The 19,745-nt window shown below is 50.4% G+C and overlaps 1 pseudogene across 1 annotated transcript in view; it reads right to left on the bottom strand.

The window, feature by feature from the left end:
* The window catches only part of LOC149333742 (5-hydroxytryptamine receptor 1 pseudogene), a 90,265-nt pseudogene that overhangs the window by 51,868 nt on the left and 18,652 nt on the right, over positions 1-19,745 (bottom strand). Inside the window, exon 2 of the transcript XR_016284967.1 lies at positions 19,479-19,593. The product of XR_016284967.1 is annotated as a 5-hydroxytryptamine receptor 1 pseudogene (transcript). The remainder of the gene's footprint in view (positions 1-19,478; positions 19,594-19,745) is intronic.

Below are 19,745 nucleotides of genomic sequence, written 5' to 3'. Positions count from 1 at the left end.
CTCGTCAGTCGTCGAACTACGAATGCCCGCCGCTCGTGGCATCGCTCAATTTAAAGCCCGCAAGAAAACTTCGAGATAACAGGACAAGATCATCTGCAGTAATCTGGAAAAACGTAGATGCAGCTCTTCATGGCTGCGATCAATCGAGATTAGTCCGGTCGCTACTCGCGTCACGAACAAAAACGCTACCACCCCTTTCCTGCGGCCTTGAGCACGAATGAACGGAGGCTACAGTGATACGTGCCATTACGCCCCTCCCAAAGAAGCATCGCCTTGATACTTCAAAAATGAAAACAAACACGCAGAATGCAAACTTCGAGTCCTTCAGCGTTCATAACAGGGCTTAAGGCATACTACATGTACGACTTCCGGGTGTGTGCGTCGTGACTGAGAGGCTGTTGTGCTGTCGGGGATGACTTCTTAGTTGAGGTCACCGATGCTACGGACAACCCTGTACGGGCAACCCTGTACGGGCCAAAATAGCGTCGCGGCAACTTTTCACTTAATCCACTGCGGCGAATTGGCGTCCATATCTAAACAGGATCATCCGGCTTGTAATTCGTGCCTCGTCGGCGCAGATTGTAACGTCGGGCATAGAGAGCATGTCTGCGATGGTTATGTTCAGACGCTCTGTGAGTCCGTTGGTTTCCGGATGATAGGCAGTCGTCCTCCGATGGCTTGTCTGACTGTAACTTATATGGTTTGCGTCCGGTCCGCTGTAAACGCCGTTCCTCTGTCTGTGATGGGCACCTCGGGGGCGCCGTGTCCCAGGAGAATTTGTTCGACGAAAAATTTTGCGGCTTCTTTTGCGGTACCACTACGCAGCGCTTTTGGTTCGGCGTAGCGGGTCATGTATTCGGTGGCCACGATGATCCGCTTGTTACCTGATGATGAAGTCGGAAAGCGGCCGAGGAGGTTCATCCCTATTTGCTGAAAGGGCTTAGCTGGAGGTTGTATGGGGTTCAGGAGCCCGGCTCGTCTAGTCGGACGAGTTTTGCGTCGCTGACACTCACGGCACGTTTTCACGTAATGGAAAACGTCGGCAGCTAGCCGTAGCCAATAGTACTTCTCCTGAATGCGGTGCAAAGTGCGAGCAATCCCGAGGTTCCCTGCAGTCGGTTCATCATGATATGCCTACATAAGTTCTTGCCAGAGTTTTTTGGGCAAGACAAGAAGATGCACTGTAATGTTGGGCGCGAAGATCTTCTTCAGGAGGACATTATCGGGAAAGACGAAGGACGACAGTTGGCGCTTGAACCCTCGGTGAGGCGATGCGGTCTTGCCTTTCAGATAATCAACTAGGCGTTGCAACTCCGGATCTGATCGCTGCTGCTTCGCGAAACTGCTGGCGCTTACCGGTCCTAAGAAAGCGTCGTCGCCTTCCTTTTCGGTTGCTGCGGTGACGGGGGCTCGCGACAAGAAGTCTGCGTCTGAATGCTTGCGGCCAGATTTGTAGACTACAGTTACGTCGAACTCTTGACGACGCAGGCTGCAACGACCAAGGCGTCCGGATGGATCTTTCAAATTGGCTAGCCAGCACAGAGCATAGGGATCGCTCACAACCTTGAATGGTCGTCCGTACAGGTAGGGGCGAAATTTCGCGTGGCCCAAAAAAAGGCGAGACATTCTTTCTCGGTAGTCGAATAGTTGGCTTCGGCTTTCGACAGTGAACGGCTTGCGTACGCGATAACTTTCTCCTGTATACCGTTTTTCTGAACGAGGACCGCTTCTAAGCCCACACTGCTTGCATCGGTATCAATTTCGGTTTTTACGTTTTCATCAAAGTGCCCGAGCACAGGAGGGGATTGTAAGCGGCGCTCCAGCTCTTTGAAATCTTCCACTTGCGGCGTTTGCCATTTAAAGGGCACGTCAGCCTTCGTAAGTTGGATGAAAGGTTCAGCGATTCGCGAAAAGTTCTTGACGAATCGCCGGTAATAAGCGCACAATCCAAGGAATCTGCGTATACCTTTCTTGTCATTAGGTTGTGGAAACTCTCCGATCGCACCCGTCTTCTGAGGGTCTGGGCGAACTCTATCCTTGCTTACGCCGTGACAAAGGAACAGCAGCTCCTCGTAGGCGAAATGGCACTTCTCTGCTTTCAGTGTTAGTCCTGAAGGCTTTATTGTTTCCAGCACTATCCGAAGCCTTCAGAGATGGTCTTCAAAGCTTGAGGAGAAGACAACAACGTTATCTAAGTAGACTAGACAAATTTGCCACTTAAAGCCAGTGAGCACCGTATCCATTACTCGCTGGAACGTCGCTGGCGCAGAGCAGAGGCCGAATGGCATCACCTTGAACTCGAAGAGTCCGTCTGGTGTGATGAACGCAGTCTTCTCGCTATCTCTTTCGTCGACTTCAATTTTCCAGTAGCCGCTCTTCGGGTGCATTGATTAGAAGTACTTAGCGTTGCATAGCCGATCCAATGTGTCGTCGATGCGGGGGAGGGGGTAGACATCCTTCTTCGTAATGCGGTTCAGGCGGCGGTAATCGACGCTAAAGCGAAGGGTGCCGTCTTTCTTTTTCTCTAGGATGACTGGTGCTGCCCAGGGGCTCCTCGATGGCTGGATGACATCGTCACGAAGCTTTTCCTCAACTTGCTTGCGAATAGCTTAGCGTTCTAGCGGCGATACGCGGTAGAGGCTTTGTCGCAGTTGTCGGGCGTGTTCGTCTGTGACAATGCGATGCTTGGCAAGCCGGGTCGTCGCATATTCGATGCGGATGAGAAGCAGTCGTTGTACTTTTGAAGAAGACTGCGTATTTGGTCTTGTCTGCTGGGAGTTAATGCTGGGCTTATATCAAACGTGGGTTGATGACTTTGGTCAGATGGTTCTAGGGGTTGGTCGGGTAGGGCAAATATGTCTCTGATGTCTCCAAGCTTGTTGAGAAAAGCAACCGTCGTACCTTTGTTTAGATGCCGGTATTCTTTGGTGAAATTGGTTAGCGGCACCTGGGCTGGGCCATTTCAAATTTGGTCGAATCCCCTTGCGACGCCCAGTCCTCGATCAAAGAGTAACTGGGTGTTCCCGTCGACGATGCCTTCGGCATTTTCGATGTCTCCAGTACCTAGGCAGGCGAAGCCACTTGATCGGGGAGGACGCTCAATGCTTCGTCGAGGACGTTTAAGGCAGCGTGATGAGTCTCGCTCGTCGCAACAGGTACGGCTCTGTCCGTGGAAAGCTTGATCGACTTATATCGAAGGTCCATGATCGCCCGATGTTTATTTAGGAAGTCCATTCCCAAAATCACGTCTCGCGAGAATTGGTGTAGGATCAGGAAGGTTGTAGCATAGGTTCTTCCATTTACAATAACTCTCGTTGTGCAGCGTCCTGACGGGGCAATAAGGTTACCACCTGCGATGCGAATCAGTGGGCCATCCCAAGTTGCTACTTTCCTTAGTCGGACAGCGAGTGGTCCACTCATGACGGAGTATACAGCTCCCGTGTCGACCACGGCAGTACCCGCGTGACCGTCGACCGTAATTTCAAGGTCACTTGTTCACGTTTTCGTATTGCAGGTTGTCTTCGGTGTACGATCTCGGATTCGTCGAGCAGTGAGGCTGCGGTTAGGCGTACTCCAACGTTACTTCTCTGGGCGATGGTAAAAGTCTGGCTGCGTCGTCGTCGGTGTTGTCGTAGCGGAGGCATGGCCTTGCGTTTTCGTCGATGGAGGATATTTGTTCTTGCGCTCATAAGAAACCCCACCTCCAGAGGCTGCTTTATTCAGTTTTACCTTCGGAGACTGGGGGAGCGTTCACGCACTGCGTAGCCTCGGCTAGGAGATACATAGCGGCTAGGAGATACGATGGTGACCGGGAACGTGATAGGCGGCTCGGCAATGAGTACTCTTCCTGACGCAAAAACTCCCCGATTTCGGCTGGTCGCTGGCCGGGTCGGGGTCGTGGGGCGTCGTAAGAAAACCCTCGGAGGCCCATTATCCTGTATGGGCAGTACCTGAGAATGTGACCGGCGTAGCCACAGTGGAAGCATAGTGGACGGCGCTGGTCGGGAGTTCTTCATTTGTCGCATTTCCTCGGCTGTGTCCAACGCTCGTAGGACGGGCGGGTTGGGGCGAGAGGGCGGCGGTCCAACACAGCTCGCTGAGGGCGATAGGGTCTTGGGTCCCGGCGTTGAGGTGCAGGACGCCGCATTGCTGCGGCGTAAGTCCTGGCTGGGGGCTGCAGAGCCTGCGCGGATGTCGGAGTCACACCCAAGGCCTGTTGAACCTCATCCCGGATTACGTGAGTGAGTGATGTAAGCTGCGGCTGCGTTACCGTTGGCAGCAATCAACGGAGCTCCTCTCGCACAACTTGACGTATAAGTACCCGTAGGTTATCGGTGTTAGCAGTGTCTAGTCAGCTTGCTGAGAAAACGCGCTGCTGGCGGCCATACTGGCGGGCTCGGGCACTAAGAGTTTTTGCATCGTGGATGCCTCTTCTACGAATTCCGCGACGGTTTTCGGTGGGTTCCGTACGAGGTCGGCAAAGAGTTGTGCTTTAATTTCTCGCATAAGCAGCTTTACCTTCTCTTCTTCCTTCATGTTAGCTTCGGCACGCCGTAAGAGACTCTACATTTCCTCAGTGTAAACTGAAACGGTCTCGTTTGAGTGTTGTATGCGAGACTGTAGCAGCTGCGGGGCTCTGTCCTTTCGCACGAAGTTTGTGAAAGACTTCAGAAGCTGCTTCTTGAAAGGCTTCCCAGTTCGTGAGACTAGCTTCCTCATTTTCAAACCAGGTTTTTGCTGGTCCGTCCAAGGCGAAGAAGACGTACCTTAATTTCGTGGCATCGTCCCATTGGTTAAAAATAACCACACGGTCGAACTGTTCGAGCCATTCCTCGGGGTCGGCGCCAGGCAAAGCGTCGTAGGTTGGTGGCACCCGGGACTGCTGCAGAATGATTTGAGTCGTCGTCTGGGGCAAGCTCATGGTGGGCGTTCCTACTTGCTTTCACTTCCGGGTAGGGTCCAGTAGAGTCCCGAACTCAGGTGCGTACCCTAGCAGACGTCGGCTTGCGCGCTGGACTGGAGTCAGATCTTCCGGTGAATGACTGAGAGGGCTGGCGTCACGACTCACTGGGGGTCTCCGGTACATGGAAGGCTACCCCGCACCACCACCAGATGTCACGTTGTAGTGACGGCAATCCAGCAGTCAGGAAAACAGCAACGAGCCTTGCAAACGAAGCTCTTTATATTAGGTGACTTGCTCCCGGTAAAAACTGAATCACTCGGTGGCGGTGTAGAAAGAGAAGTTTATTTTTTCTGTTTTAACATAGAAAATACAAAACAAAACTGATGAACTTAATGCTCTGATCTGTCAAGCACATGCTCACTGACGCAGCACTGAGCACGTCAGTAATGCAGTAGAAATGCCGATACTCGACCGCCGCGCAGGACGATAAAGTATGTCGACCATTTGCGCAAGAACTCAGCCTCGCTCATTGACAGAGCGTCCATGCATGCTTGTTCAAAGAGGCGCGTGCGCAGGCGCTGCAACATTGGGAACATTGTTCTTTGCGGACGCCCATTTAAGGATGCCACTCCACGCTGCCGCCACAAAACGAACATGCCGACACACAAGAGCATATTTTGAAACACTTCGGGAGAACTAGTGCGCGCTTCCAGGCGGGTTAAAAACATGCGTGACACTAATGTCCAAAATGTGCGCGCAACTACACACTCAAACATTGCGTGCTGCAAAGTTTCAAGCAGACCGCACTGCGGGCATCGGGCGGAGGGCGCCACGCCCCACGCCGCAAGGCGGTCTCTTGTGGGCAGGACCCGCCAGCCTCGCAGCCAGCCGAAGTCCCTGACATCTGCAGGAAGCGTAGCTGAGGTCAGTTGGCGCCAGCGTGCCCGTCTCGTTTTCTGGAGTTGTTCGCGGGTCAGCGCAGCGACCGTTAGTGCTTCACACATCCTGGAGGGCGGGGTTTCATCAACATCCAGATCGGGCACGCTGGCAGTCAACGACGTCAGTGTGCGACGCACATTAACGAAAAATGCCGGGGGCTGCTCGGCTGTAGGGCCAACCACGTGTTGTGAAAAAAACTCGTTACGCGCTGTACCCAGAAAGTATGTGAGGAGTGTTCTCCCGGGATAGTCTGGGTTGCGTACAAGATCTCGTACTCCTCGCAAGGCGAGCACATTGCACATGGTGCGGATACAAGGTATACCAAACCCACCCATGTACGATGGAAGGCGCATGAACATTCGTGACACAAGTTCGGTTTTGCCCGCCCAAACGAAAGAGCCACAGGCCGAGGTTAGCCTGCGCGCAAACGTGCGCGGTGGGTTTGCGACGCGGGCGACAAAAAAACATGCGGCTAGGATTGTGGACTTAACTATATAGCAGCGCTCTGCCATTGAAAGGCGGAAAGTTGACGCCACCGAGAGGCGTTTCTCAGCGTTCGTGCGGAGGTTAGTCCAGGTTTCGCGGGCTACTTCTCCGCTGGCGAGGAATACTACTCCCAGGACTTTCACTCCCTGCACCCACTCCACCTCGCCCGCAAAGTTCGGTGTGAAGGTGCCAAACCTTAGTGCCTTGCTTTTTCTCCTGTTCAATAGGGCCCCAGATATCTCGCTGTACTCGAGAAACAGCCGCGAAAAAGCGGCGTAGCTATCCTCGTCCTTGAGGAAAAGCGACACGTCATCGGCGTAGGCCGATACCTTGATTTGGCCCTGGCCAGGCAGAGGGAAGCCGCGTATGGATGGGCTGTCGTTAATGCGCCGGATGAGTGGATCCAGGCATAACACGAAGAATGTTGGGGAGAGAGGGCATCCTTGCCTTATGCCCCTGGTGACTGAGAAGGGAGCGCTCTGGTGGCCGTTTACGGAGAGGCGAGCATTCAGGTCTGCGTAAAGTAAGCGCAGCCTGCTGACAATTTGCGGAGGGAATCCGAAGGCTTCAAGGACTCCGAACAGATACGAGTGTTCCACCCGATCGAATGCTTTCGCCTGGTCTAGTGAAACAAAGCACCCGCTGAAGCCCGTCCTGCTGGCAAATGTGAACAGGTCTCTAGTGAGTGCCAATGCATCAAACACAGAGCGGTCAGGGACACTGCTGGTTTGAGCCCGGTGGATTAGGTGAGGTAGGATCGTCCGCATTCTTGTGTTCAGTAAAGATGTGACTATTTTGTAATCTGCGTTTAAGAGGCTTATGGGCCGCCATGCTTGCGGGTCGGAGGGGTCACCGCCCGCTTTCGGAATGAGTATGATGCGACATTCGCGGAAAGAGTTTGGACGTAACCCATCCGCGAGGAAGCCGTTGACCATCTTCAGGAGTGCTCCTTGGATCTCGTAAAAAAAAGTCTGAATAAAAACTTGTTGGAATGCCGTCTGGACCGGGGGCAGAGGCTGCATTCATACTCTGCAGGATGGCGTGTAGCTCTTGGCTTGTGGCTGGTGCGCAAAGGTTTTCATGCAACTCTTCAGCTACTCGTGGCAAGTTTCCAAAAAAACTTTGTAGAAGCCCGTCATAGCCATCCTGAAGATGTAGCCAACTGTCCGTAGAGAACAGGTTCGAAAAGTGGCTTGCGAAGATCGTGCAGATATCGGCCGTGGTTTTGCTTTGGGTGCCGTCTGGGAGTGTCACGAAAGGCACAGTAGCGGCAGCGAATTCCTCTGCCGTGCCTGCGCGTACGTGTCGTAGCACAGCCGGGTCTGATATCGGCCGCCCGAGCTGGTGTGCACGACTAGCTGCCCGTGATGACTGGCAGAGCAACACGTGGTAACGTGCTTTAAGTAGACTCAGGTAATCGCTCATGGCAAAGGTTAAGGGTGCTCCCCTTTGCACTATACGGATGCGCTTGAGGGTGTCATTCAGTGCATGAGTTACCCGCCGTCTGCGGTCTTGACCGGCCGCCACCAGAGTTGCCTGCCAACGAGCCTTGAGTGTGTCCCATGAATCAGTCGCAACGAAACTCTTGCACGATGCTGCCAACGCCGTACGCAGCGACGCCACGCTTTCCGGGTCCGCCAGTAGGCTCGTGTCCATGCGCCACGTAACAGTACGTGGGGTGTCCTCACCAAAGTCGAGCCTGACTGACAAGGGGTGGTGATCGGAAATCACCGGCGTGCCTGCAGGGAACGCGAGAACTTCGCAGCTAACGACAAAAGAAGCGAGCTCTGGTGGAAAATAGAATTTGTCTATCCGACTCGCTGACTGTGCTCTCTCAAACGTCGCTCCAAAGGCATCCCCGTGAAGCTGCACCCACGCGTCAGACAAGCGGAACTGAGTCACGAGATCGCGGAGCGCGGGGGCACCGCAATAACGGCGACCGTGACCCTGTCCGCGGACGTCGCGGTCGATGTTAAGTACACAATTGAAGTCACCGACGATGAAAGTGGGGTAGGGATCAAGGAGGAATGAGTCGAGGCGCTGAAAAAAATCAGAACTACTAGTCCGCCGTGCTGGCGCATATACAACCAACGCACGTACCCGCCGCTGGTTTAGTGTGAAGTCGACCGCAAGAGTGCGGCCGTCCAGCCCGAAAGTGCAATGAGCACCCGCGCGCAGGCAGGGGTTTACAAAAACGACACCAACACCGCACATATGAAAATCAGTCAACGAAAAATAAGCAAAAACAGAAAACCGGGTGGTGAAATTCAGCACATCAAGTGAAGTACGGAAGTTGCATTCCTGTAAAAACAGGATGTCGACGCCCCTAGCCCTGGCAAAGTGCATCACCTCTCTCTGTCTGTCTACGGATTGAAATCCCCGAACATTCAGGGAGAGGAGATGCACAACCGCCATGACTGCCAAGAGCACCGACGGCATAGCATACAACCTAAAGAGCGCTGCCATGGGCGGCGCTTGGCGCGCGCGGCACTTTTTTGCTAGAACGTTCGTTAACAGTCCCTTCGGATTCCGATGATTGGGGGTGGGCACGTTTGAAGTCTGGTCGGGAAAAGTCCATGTTTTCGGGGCCGTCGGCGCTTGTGGCCTCGCTCACCGGTTGCTGCGTGGTCTTGGCGACGCTCGCAGCTGAAGCCGATGCCGACGCCAGGGTCGCCGATGGGAGGGTGTGGCTGGCTGGTGACGGGAAGCGCGCGTCGTCCGCACCTCCAGGAGTCGTCGGTCCTGACACCTGGCCGCACGTCAAGTCGCCTGTCAGGCGAAGCGGCGTGACTTTGTCCGGTACGTCCACCAGGTCGCCCGACGCCACGCTCGACTCATCGCCGCTGCTGCTCTCGGTGTTGAAGGAAGCTGTGCGGGGTAGCGGCGGCAAGGGTTCCGAGAAAACAGCACCGAACGGCTCCACCTCGTTTGAAGGCGACCTCTCGAGCTGCTCCTTCACGGGCACTTCCGTCGCGGGGGTGGGCTCGGGCTCCCTCGGGCTGCTGGTCGTAGGGACCACGTCTGCAACAGGCGTCCGGAGGGTTGGTGTGCTCCGTGTTTCCGTGGCCACGTTGTCTTTGCTCGGGACTTTCCTCGAGGCGGCGGCCGCCGCATACGACCGTGGCCGCAGGCAGTCCGCTGTGGCGTGGCTTCCACCGCAGCGCCTGCAAGCCGCTCCGCATCCTGCCGTGTCGTGGCCGAACACCTCGCAGCGAGCGCACCGCGGCGTTCGACACGCCGCGCCGATGTGGCCGTCCTGCCCGCAGCGGGAACACACCTTCCGGACGCCTCGGTAGTCAAACATGACGCGGTGGCCCTGGACGGTCAAGAAGTTCGGCACCGCCTGCTTCATCTCGATCCGGACCACGCGCGTCCCGTTGCCGACGTGACGACGGCCCTTGAGGACGGGGTGGGTGATGTCCAGCACCTTTCCGTAAGAGGACAGTGCTGCCGCCAGCGCCGCGTCTCCCACGAACAGCGGCACACGAAAAGCCGTCACGTGGGCCACGGCGGGTCCCACGCAGGCTACTGGGACGGAAGTGCCATTCACGTTGAAGGCGCCTTCCACTAGCATCTTCTCTGCCGCCGCAGCCGAGGCCATGGCGACGCAGAACTTCATGCCTCCATGGTGTTGGAGGCTCTCTAGCCCTTTCGGGCCGACAACCGACTCGATGCCGTCGACGATGTCGTCAGCCGTCGCGTCGGAAGTAACTACGAACTGGAAACAGTGCGCCTTTGGGGGCGGCGCACGGAACACCGGAGGTGCAGCAGGTCCCGGGCCTCCCATGACGTCACGGGTGGCCGGCTGGGCTGCTGCTTGCACGAACTTCACACAGTTTGCCCGAGCACCGGCAAAGGCACGGCGCCTGGGCGGGGAGGCTGGTTGCGGAACCTCCGGGCCGCAGTGGATCCGGGGCCCGCCTGCACTTGTCGAAACTTCTCACGAAGCCAGCGCCGAAAAAAACTTCGCTGGTTCTGGACGAGCTCGGGCAGCAGCAAACGTGCTCGACAGTCGTCGAACTACGAATGCCCGCCGCTCGCGGCATCGCTCAATTTAAAGCCGGCAAGGAAACATCGAGATAACAGGACAAGATCATCTAGAGTAATCTGGAAAAGCGTAGAGGCAGCCCTTCATGGATGCGAGGAATCGAGATTGGTCCGGTCGCTTCTCGCGTAACGAACATTAATGATAACACCCGTTTCCTGCGGCCTTGAGCGCGAACGAACGGACACTGCAATGATACGTGGCAATATTAAGGTCGGTGGCTTGGCAAGATGCTTAAATTGTCTTGCTTTTTCTGAATTGACTTTCTCTGTCCTTATAGCCGGTAACGCTGCCTTAGTGCACAAGCATGACATTTTTTTTTCCAGCGAGCAAATGACTCTGAACTCATTCAGAAGTACAGACTGTTTTGTGCACACGCCACGCGTTATCCCGCACTGACAATTCGTTTAGACCACTGCGGACCATTCTTCTGCGCCTGGAAGCTTCACCACCTGTCGTACAGAAGAAACTCAGCGATAAAACGCAGTAATCACTATGGGATGCCCACAGGTATTTTCGCCATAGTCTTGTTGGCACCCCTCAAAAGCATTTGGCACCACGGAGCTGCCGTCAAATATTCGTCAAGGTTTGAAGGTAACTTAGATATTAGCTGTAACGAATTCCTGAGACAACCCAAGCACTGCTTTTCCTGCTCTGCAATTCCTTTCTAACGAGGTGAATATAAACTAATATTCTGAAGTTATCAATCAGAGTCTAACGATTGTACTAGGCCAGATCATGCAGCCATCACATGTGCTAATTGGGAGCTAGAAATTTTGGCTACATTACGCCAAAATGCATGCAATTTTGAGAAACATTCAGGCACAGCAACCTCTCGAGTGGATGTAACTCGTCAAAATAGCCAGCATTTTGGAGCCGCAGCGCCGACGGTAACCATGTTTCCTAAATTATAAAAGCTGATATGTATGTTACCATTGGCTACACGCCTCTCAATAATTAAGAAGCCGAGAAGTAATAGTTAAAATTCAACTATGTAATATCAGTTAAGCAGCCTGCTAGTAAGTACGTCTTAGCTGCATTTTGATGTACTATACCACTGGTGATTCTATGCTGAAAAAAGGGCTCCACTAACTCAAAGAACATTTTTTTTAAACTTTGTACACTCTTAAGGAGGACCAGAAGCACGAACGGATTTTTCTCTGCATATGGCTACTGCAACCAGCACAGAAATCCATACGGGGCACAAGCAAAAAGAATGACAGGACCATATACTGTCGGTCTTCTTGTTGTACGTCCGATTGCTTTGATCGCTGGTTCATGCAATGACGCAAAATGACTCAGTAGCCTAACAGAAAGTATCAGCAAAAGTGCTAAAAAACAAATACAGTATTCAGAACTTCACAAAGCTACCTCGGATGTGTAATTAATGGTCCGGTGGGATACTACGCTGACACCAGAGTCTAAGCGCTGCTGTTCCCAACCTGAGTTCTTGAAGAAAAAAATTATGAATCGTTGACGCAGAGGTTAATGCACTGCTGTTACCGTTTTTCACATCAGATCTGTAAAACTTTAGAACGGGACGATATGCGCCAACAGACCGGCTAATGGCTCAATTCCACACAACTGCCGTTATGTTTAGTGTACCCTCGAGATAGCATCTGCAGGCTTTAATGTTGGCAAAAAAAAAAAACACTAATAGATTGTCCCAACACCCTACACATCTTCGGCGTATAATCCCAATACTTAGAATCGCACTGCAATTTCATGCTGTGTGATGCTAAAAAAAAAAGAAACTATTTACGGTGGACCTATACATATGACATAAAGACAAAATTATAATCTTTAACTATATGTAAGGTGCGGTCTGTATGCCACAATTCACAGCATTTGTCTATTCCGCTCAAAAATGTATGGCCCTCACTTCAATTGAGTTCTAACGAATCATAGATTTCAGGCCATACTTTATCGATGACTGATTTATACCCACCGCTCATCTTACAGCTTTTAATTATTTGTTGTAATCCTCGGTAGACAAGATTATCAATTTCCGCTATAGTGAAATTATTGCTCATCATAGCTTTTACCTTGCAAAGGTCAATACGCCAGTTTCTGGTTGGATGCTCATGTACTAGCTCTTTCCCAAGTCCGTATCTAATTTCACTTTCACAATGAGCAGTAATGAAATTTTGATGCCGGATGTAACTGGAAGCAATAAGTGAAAGACGTCTAAACAGGCCGAAAGCATACGCTAAACGGCTGTGGCCACCAGAACGCCGTATTGTAACGGCGACGAAACGCTTCAAGCAAGTTCAGCGCTCGTTCTTGTCTGTCTACTCGGTTCCCCTTTTTTGTGCACTGCTGTGCCTGTAATTATGTACCAACACGCCCAATTCGCCACATTAATCAAGCACGAGGCGCCAAGTAAAAAATCGGACTCCGCAACGTTGAAGCGCTAATGGATCCAGACATTATCACTTCCGTTTCATTTCAGTAACGAGTTACCGGACTTCGGTCGACATCGTTCCCTCTTTTGATCTCAGCGCCGTGGGTGCTGCATTTATATTTGCAAGCTATAATATTGCAGAGTGTAGATTTCAAATGACAGAGTTAGACGGGTGTGCATAACTTCTCAATCATTGGGAAAATGAGAGCGCAGTTCTCTTCTGATGAGATTCATTAGAAACAGAATCGTGAATCTTTTATCGCTGAATTCTCAGTTCAACGGGACCCCTTTTCAGTGCACACAAATGCCATTTTCAACCGTCGTTACCCTGAACTGAACTTTATAAAACTATATACTAACGACTTAAGCCTGATTCTGAACTTGTCTGTAGCATTTAGCTACATTGGTGTTGTCGGCGTGAGAAAGAGACTAAGCATTTGCAACCGAGGCAAAAGACAAAAAACAAGGGAACAAAATAAGGCACAAAAAATGCTACGAAGGAAAGAACAGGTGCAGTGTTTTTTCACACGGGCTGAGATAGCGTTAGAAGGGTGAAAAAGAGTTGTCGTAGTGGAGGGCCCCGCAATAATACGGCCTCCAGGGGATCTTTAACGTTCAATGACATGTCACAAGAGCTGTATCCTACCGGTACTCACCTATGGGGCAGAAACGTGGAGGCAAACAAAGAGGGTTCAGTTTAAGTTAAGAACAACGCAGCGAGCTACGGAAAGGAAAATGATAGGTGTAACGCTAAGAGATCGGAAGAGGGCGGAGTGGGTGAGGGAACAGACGCGGGTTAATGACATCTTAGTTGAAATCAAGAGGAAGAAATGGGCTTGGGCAGGGCATGTAATGCGAAGGCAAGATAACCGCTGGTCCTTAAGGGTAACGGACTGGATTCGAAGAGAAAGCAAACGTAGCAGGGGACGGCAGAAAGTTAGGTGGGCGGATGAGATTAAGAAGTTTGCGGGGATACAGTGGCGGCAACTGACAAAGGACAGGGTTAATTGGAGAAACGTGGGAGAGGCCTTTGCCCTGCATTAGGTGTAGTCGGGCTGATGATGATGAAGATGATCATGACATGTCACAGCGCACGTCAGTTTCGCCTGCATCGAAATGCCGATGACCCGGAATGACCCGCCGCCGAAATTCCGCGAGGCGACCCACGACCGCCGTCTCAGCAGGCGAGCATGCTCACCAATCACCCGCCGCGGAGGCTATATCACTAATAAGTTGACCAACGTATAATGCGTCCGGGCGTGACGGAAAGCTCTAAGACGGAGGGAGACATATGGTTTGCTAGTTTTCTTGCGTGCATGAGTCTGAGCTGGCGCGTTGCAGTGAGCGTCAAATCAAACGCTAATATGAAAATAAAAATGCAAGCAGCAAAACGACCAAGTTTGACCCCCATGGAAAGAAATACTTTTGACGATGGTCACTTCAATTGGGCGTAGTCCATTGCGCTAAAGTTTTAATCGACCGAGCCTATATTCCTTCTGACGAAAATAATGCCCTCGCATTCTTCTGTGGTCGCGCTTCATATAACGATGAAGGTACCTCGTTTTGGCCTGCAAAGTTTGATGGCAGCATGCAAGATTGTTATTTTTAGGGTACCGCTGCTAGGACTACAGCACATACCGAATATGTTGTCCTAAATTTTATTACTTTCATCTTTCGGTTGATCACTAAATTAACTTATACCTAAGAGTTGTTGCCAACTATACGAGATAAGGGGCTGAGGCATCGAAGCTGCCCGCGGTTTTGCACATTTCATGAGCGGCAGCACTTTAATTGCCACCCTCTGGGCGATCATGACCACCAAAGTTCAGGGCCCCAGCAGGTCCCAAGCCGTTGTCTGCTAGATACTTAAGTAATTCGGCACCTTGGTTTGTGCAAGAAGTCAGTGTTCGCAGCCAGCAAATAGGAAGAGATATGACGTATGATTTTTTTCTTTAAGTGCGATACAATGAGGCAAGCGACTTAGCTTGCACCATTTAGCTAGGCCAGGCTTCGCCAGTTAAACATAGAATTTGATAAGTAAATTGCAGGAAAGGTAAATGAATTCTGGCTCTACAGCAGCTTAGAACAAGCGAAAACAGTGAACAACCCACAATTTATTAGCGCTGTAGGAAAGAAACCTCTCTCTCCTCTTTTGTTTTCGTTTTTTCTTTTTTCTCGCAGGAGCATAAACACAGTAAGCCAAGGGGGCTCCCGTGTTCACCGCTGCCAGATGATGTGCAGGGGTGGTATGTCGTGTAGACGGAAGTGGGTAGTGTGCCAGGGTTTACAGGCATTGGGATAAGTGCAGTGACAGCGTCCACCCAATAGACATACGCATCTTTCCAGTCTTTGGCAAGAACCAAGTCTTCTTTCTCTTCCTGCTGCTAGCCTCTAGATGACTGCCGAAGCCCCTAGGCGCAACGCTGGAGCCACTAAGAGATAAAACATCCCTGTGATAGCGACCGTGGGGCTTCTGCCCTAAGCGCGGATCATCCCGCCTTGACTCTCCTGCCTTCACACTTGACAGAACCCTATGCAACCGATCATCGTGCTTTGACACACAAAGCGGCACGGCGTACCGTGTTGCAGTCGTCGATTTTGGACTCTCCGCCGTAACCGCATTGATGTTTTTTTTCTTTAGTTGGAAACGGTGCACCACGACTGCAACTAGAATTCCTTAAAAGACGGCTCGCCACAGATTCTTCTATACCCCTTTGACCACGATCCACTCAGCCTTTCAGGCCTAATACGATGCATATCACGTCCACTAAGGGTGGAAATGGCGCCGCAGAGCGTTAGGGTCCAGGGTACAATTAATGAAACAAGTACTGTCAAATGTAGCGAGAACACCGCCGTCGCCGTACCTCCGTTGGTACAGCATCGCACGTAACACTCCAGACCAAGGGGATTTACCTCTTTCAAGTACAGTCAGGCCGGAATGAAACGCGAACACGCATATGTCATACATTTCTACTTTGCAGCGAAATATTCCCTTACAACCTATTTACGATTATGCCCTTCGGCAGACCTTTTATCCAGGCACATGAATCAGGCTAGCTGCACACTACAGCTGAAAGTAGGCACGGAAAATATTTTGTTTTCTTGACATGCGCTGTTCGCGTTTCATTCCGGCCTGACTGTACATCTTATTCTTGAATTATTACCATGTAAGTGGGCAGTTATTTGTTTGCGCTTGAAGGGTAAGAGAAAAATTCTGCATTGCTCCTCATTATTCTAAAGGCTCTTCCCTTGTTTCACGTTTGACACTTTCATTACTGACACATGCCGCCAGGAGTCACTCTGGTTTGTCTGACGTGCGTGAAGAGAGGCCGATTTGAAGCTTCGCTTCCTTTAGTTTAAGTTGTGACGCCGACCAAAGCCAATATTTTTGCTCTGCGAGTTGTCCGCAAAACTTCTCTATGATGAACGATGCTGCAGTCATCATTTTACAACGCAGACTCATGCTTCCGCACTCCCATGTTTGTCAACAAGTCTGCTAGAGAGATAGATGTTCCTGAGCCTCGAAAGACAAGTGGCCCGGATAATGTGCCATACCCGCAGCTTTAATGCGATAAACTGATTTAACAGAGTGGGTTCATTATGCTACTATTACCAGCAGCGCACGCAAAACATAATCTATTACTTCAGCCTCGTGTCGAAGGAATTCAATCTCACATCGCAATTTATGACCAGTTAGAACGATTTGCTTCTTTTTTATTCCCTCGAGTCATCACCTTTGTGCTTACTGCAAGATAACCAGACCAGAACGTTTCCAAAGAGCCATGAGAATGACATTAAATGGCCTCTCGTTTTCACTCCCTGCCCTGGCAGCTCAGCCACGACGAAAGTCATTACGCTGGAAGCGAGCCGTAAGGAAGCCACGGTCGTCTTTAATTTCCGGGCATGAGTCTGCGGCCGACGCTTCTTTTGCGGCCCACGACGGCAAACCGCAAACAGAGCTGATTAATCGTGGTTCGGTTTCGCTAATGGACCGAGAAGACATCATGCTTGCCCCGAAAGGCCGCCAAATGGGATTTCGTATATTCGGTATCGTTATTTCACCCATTGCATACTCTGTCAAGGCACATTAACCAGATAAAAAGCAAGACTAAAAGGCTGTCTTCGGGTGCATACGGGTCTGAGACATAGTAATGGGGATAAAGGCATTGGATCCGCTAAAAAAATTTAGACTTCTAAACTCGCGTATTTCTTAAAGTACCTGTCGAGAAGTGTTCCAGCCGGCTGAAAAGATTTGTTAAATTATGTGCCCTTTGTCATGTTTCGTTCTTCTTCGGGAATAAATCTTATAGAAAACGTAGCCACCCGAAAATTACCGTGTAGTTCGGCGGAAAGCAGTTCTGAAGCTGGTACGTTGGCCTAGATTGCCACCTTGTCGCAATGAAGGCTTTTGCACAAATTCTGCGGGAGTAAAAAAACGGTGTTCGCAACTGCGACTTCCACCAGTATACTTAAATAAGTTTTGCGACACCGCGAACTCCACAACCTGACACCCAGAGCACACTACCTGTGCGCACAGAACCTCCTCAAGCGCACAATCCCTGAGGAGACTTAGGTACACGGAGCCAATTTTTTAAAGCGATAGCTCTGTTCAGTGTAGAAACTCGAGTTTCAGTGTATGTGTCCTGTCCTCCAAACCCTCTTAGCGATTCATAGCAACAGTCTCAAGTCTGATGCCGAAGGATAGTTTGATTACGCCTGATGCGATGGTGTCCCCAAATTAGGCCCTGTTTATTACGACGACCACCCGTCGCACCTGAAAAATTTGGCCCAATTCCAACCACAAGTTTGACTTCCTCACATTTGGACCAAAATTGTTATCCAGGTTATTTTGACTATGGCCAATACGACCGTGACCTCTAAATTTAGCCCGAGCCACTCAAAAAATTTCGACCATCGCAGCCTCTAACATGACGTTTTCACATTTGGACCAAAATCTATGTCTACACTAATTTGCCTATGGCCAACACTGTGGTGACTTCAAAATTTGGACAGAGTCATTTCCCAATCTGGCCCGCCCCACCTCTTAAATTTGGCCTTCTCGGAATTGAACTAAAAATGATATTGAGGCTAATATGAATGCGCTTAATACGACGGTGACCTCTGAAATTGAGAGATGCCACTCCCAAAACAGCATAATCATTCGGTGTAACAGACTTAAACAGCAGTCATTTTCTCCTGAACTTCGGCCGCGGACCAAAAGTGTAAAAAGTGCCTCTCTTACTCAATCAGAAAAAGAAGGCGCCAAGTCGGTCCTGAAACGCCGATTTTCTCCATAAGAGATTCGGGTCGTAGTTCGAGGTTCGTTTTGTTTTCATTTTTTTCCTTGCACGCAGATCTCTGTAGATATGTTCACAATCCAGCCGTGTGCAAGTTGTTACGTGGGGTGGTTTTCAAGAGGCAGATGTGTTGATAAAGATGAAGCACCGTTCCAGCGCCTGTACCAGAGTCATGTTGTTTCATATTTACGCGAGAAAAAAAAAGTTTTGTTTTAGCAACAGAGTTATTTTGAAGACTGGCATGATTTGTTCCGTGCATGGAACTCCTGTGTCTTTTTCTTACGTCAGGTGCGCAAAAACCTTGCATTCGTTTTAATCAGCTGTGGATGGATATTCTGAGAGAAACACAAAATATATGGCAGTTGCAGTTCTCGAGCGCAATCGTTGAGTTCTATCAGCCAGTTACATGCTTACTAACTCGCTTTTTATATCGCGGAAATATTAATCAAAATGTACACTCTGAAAACACGACCTTAGGGTGCTTGGTGTTAAGCACCGCGCCGTAACAGACCACTTTTTGAATCTTGAATTTACTGTGAAGAGCGCGCATCAGCAATGTCCCACCAAAACATATAAAAACAACAAACATATGAGATGGAAGTGGTCAGCACCAGAGTGGGTCTGTAGAAAGCAAAAAAAAAATCAACATCCTCCTACGAAGAAGGCGGCCATTGAATCATGGACCTTTTAATTGAAAGGCGAGATTATTAGCAACTATTGATTTACCAAAGTGTGTCGGTCTCCGGTAAGAGGCGCAGTCATATGTGTGTCATTATTTTTGGAAGGAATTTAAGCTTGAGGATGAAATCAACAAAAGAGCCAAATCAACATGTTGGCCGGATATCAGAAAGAGCTTAATGGAAGTCGATCATTGTCTATTTTGTTTCGGTTCAAAGTACCTTCGTCACGGGCTGCAATTCTTTTCAATGAGTACGGTCCATTCGCATACAAAAACCAAACATAGAGAAACAAGACAGGAAACCTAAACTAAATCCAAGTGCAACTGCGTACGTCAAGCCGCTGCGAATGGAATGTTTATTGCGTTCTGGTAAAATGGTAACATGAATATTATAATCGAAGGCAAGGTGAATAAATAGGATGCTTATCTCATTGAGAATAGTGGTTGGATGGCTTCGTTATGAGATCGAAAATATGCGTTGTTTTACACGATTGCTGACGGGATGACCTATAGATTCCTGAGGGCTCGGAATGCTTTTCAGCTCTCATGGCTCCAGTATATAAGGATTCCCGCGAGAAGCGATTCTTCTGCAGATATGTTGTATGATGCCAGTATTTTCAGTGGGTGTCACCTTCCAGCAGAGATGGTTAGAAGGCAGTAATAGATGTATCAGGGGTGTGCGGAAAGAATTCATAATAAACATAGTCATGATGTTCTATACTTACTGTTATCAAATGGAATGTCGCTGTGCCTCGGTTAGTCGGTGGCTGCCAGCGCTGACGTCCTTCGCTGGCTGTTAACTATATCGATGAAGCAGGAGGCGACGCTGTACGTTCATACCTGCGTAAAAAAGCGACGGGGGCCTTTTTATTACGTGTTCCCATCTGTCAATGAAAGAAGCACTGCATGAACACTACGTGCAGTGCAAATACTGATGGCGATGAATGTTAGTTCAGCAACAGTACCTGCGGCCAAACAGTGCCATGGCACAA

Source organism: Amblyomma mixtum, chromosome 8 (assembly GCF_055824585.1).
Source record: "Amblyomma mixtum isolate Tamu chromosome 8, ASM5582458v1, whole genome shotgun sequence".
NCBI lineage: Eukaryota > Metazoa > Arthropoda > Arachnida > Ixodida > Ixodidae > Amblyomma > Amblyomma mixtum.
The sequence above is the reverse complement of the archived record's forward strand: the minus strand, read 5'-3'. Positions and strand labels throughout refer to the sequence as shown.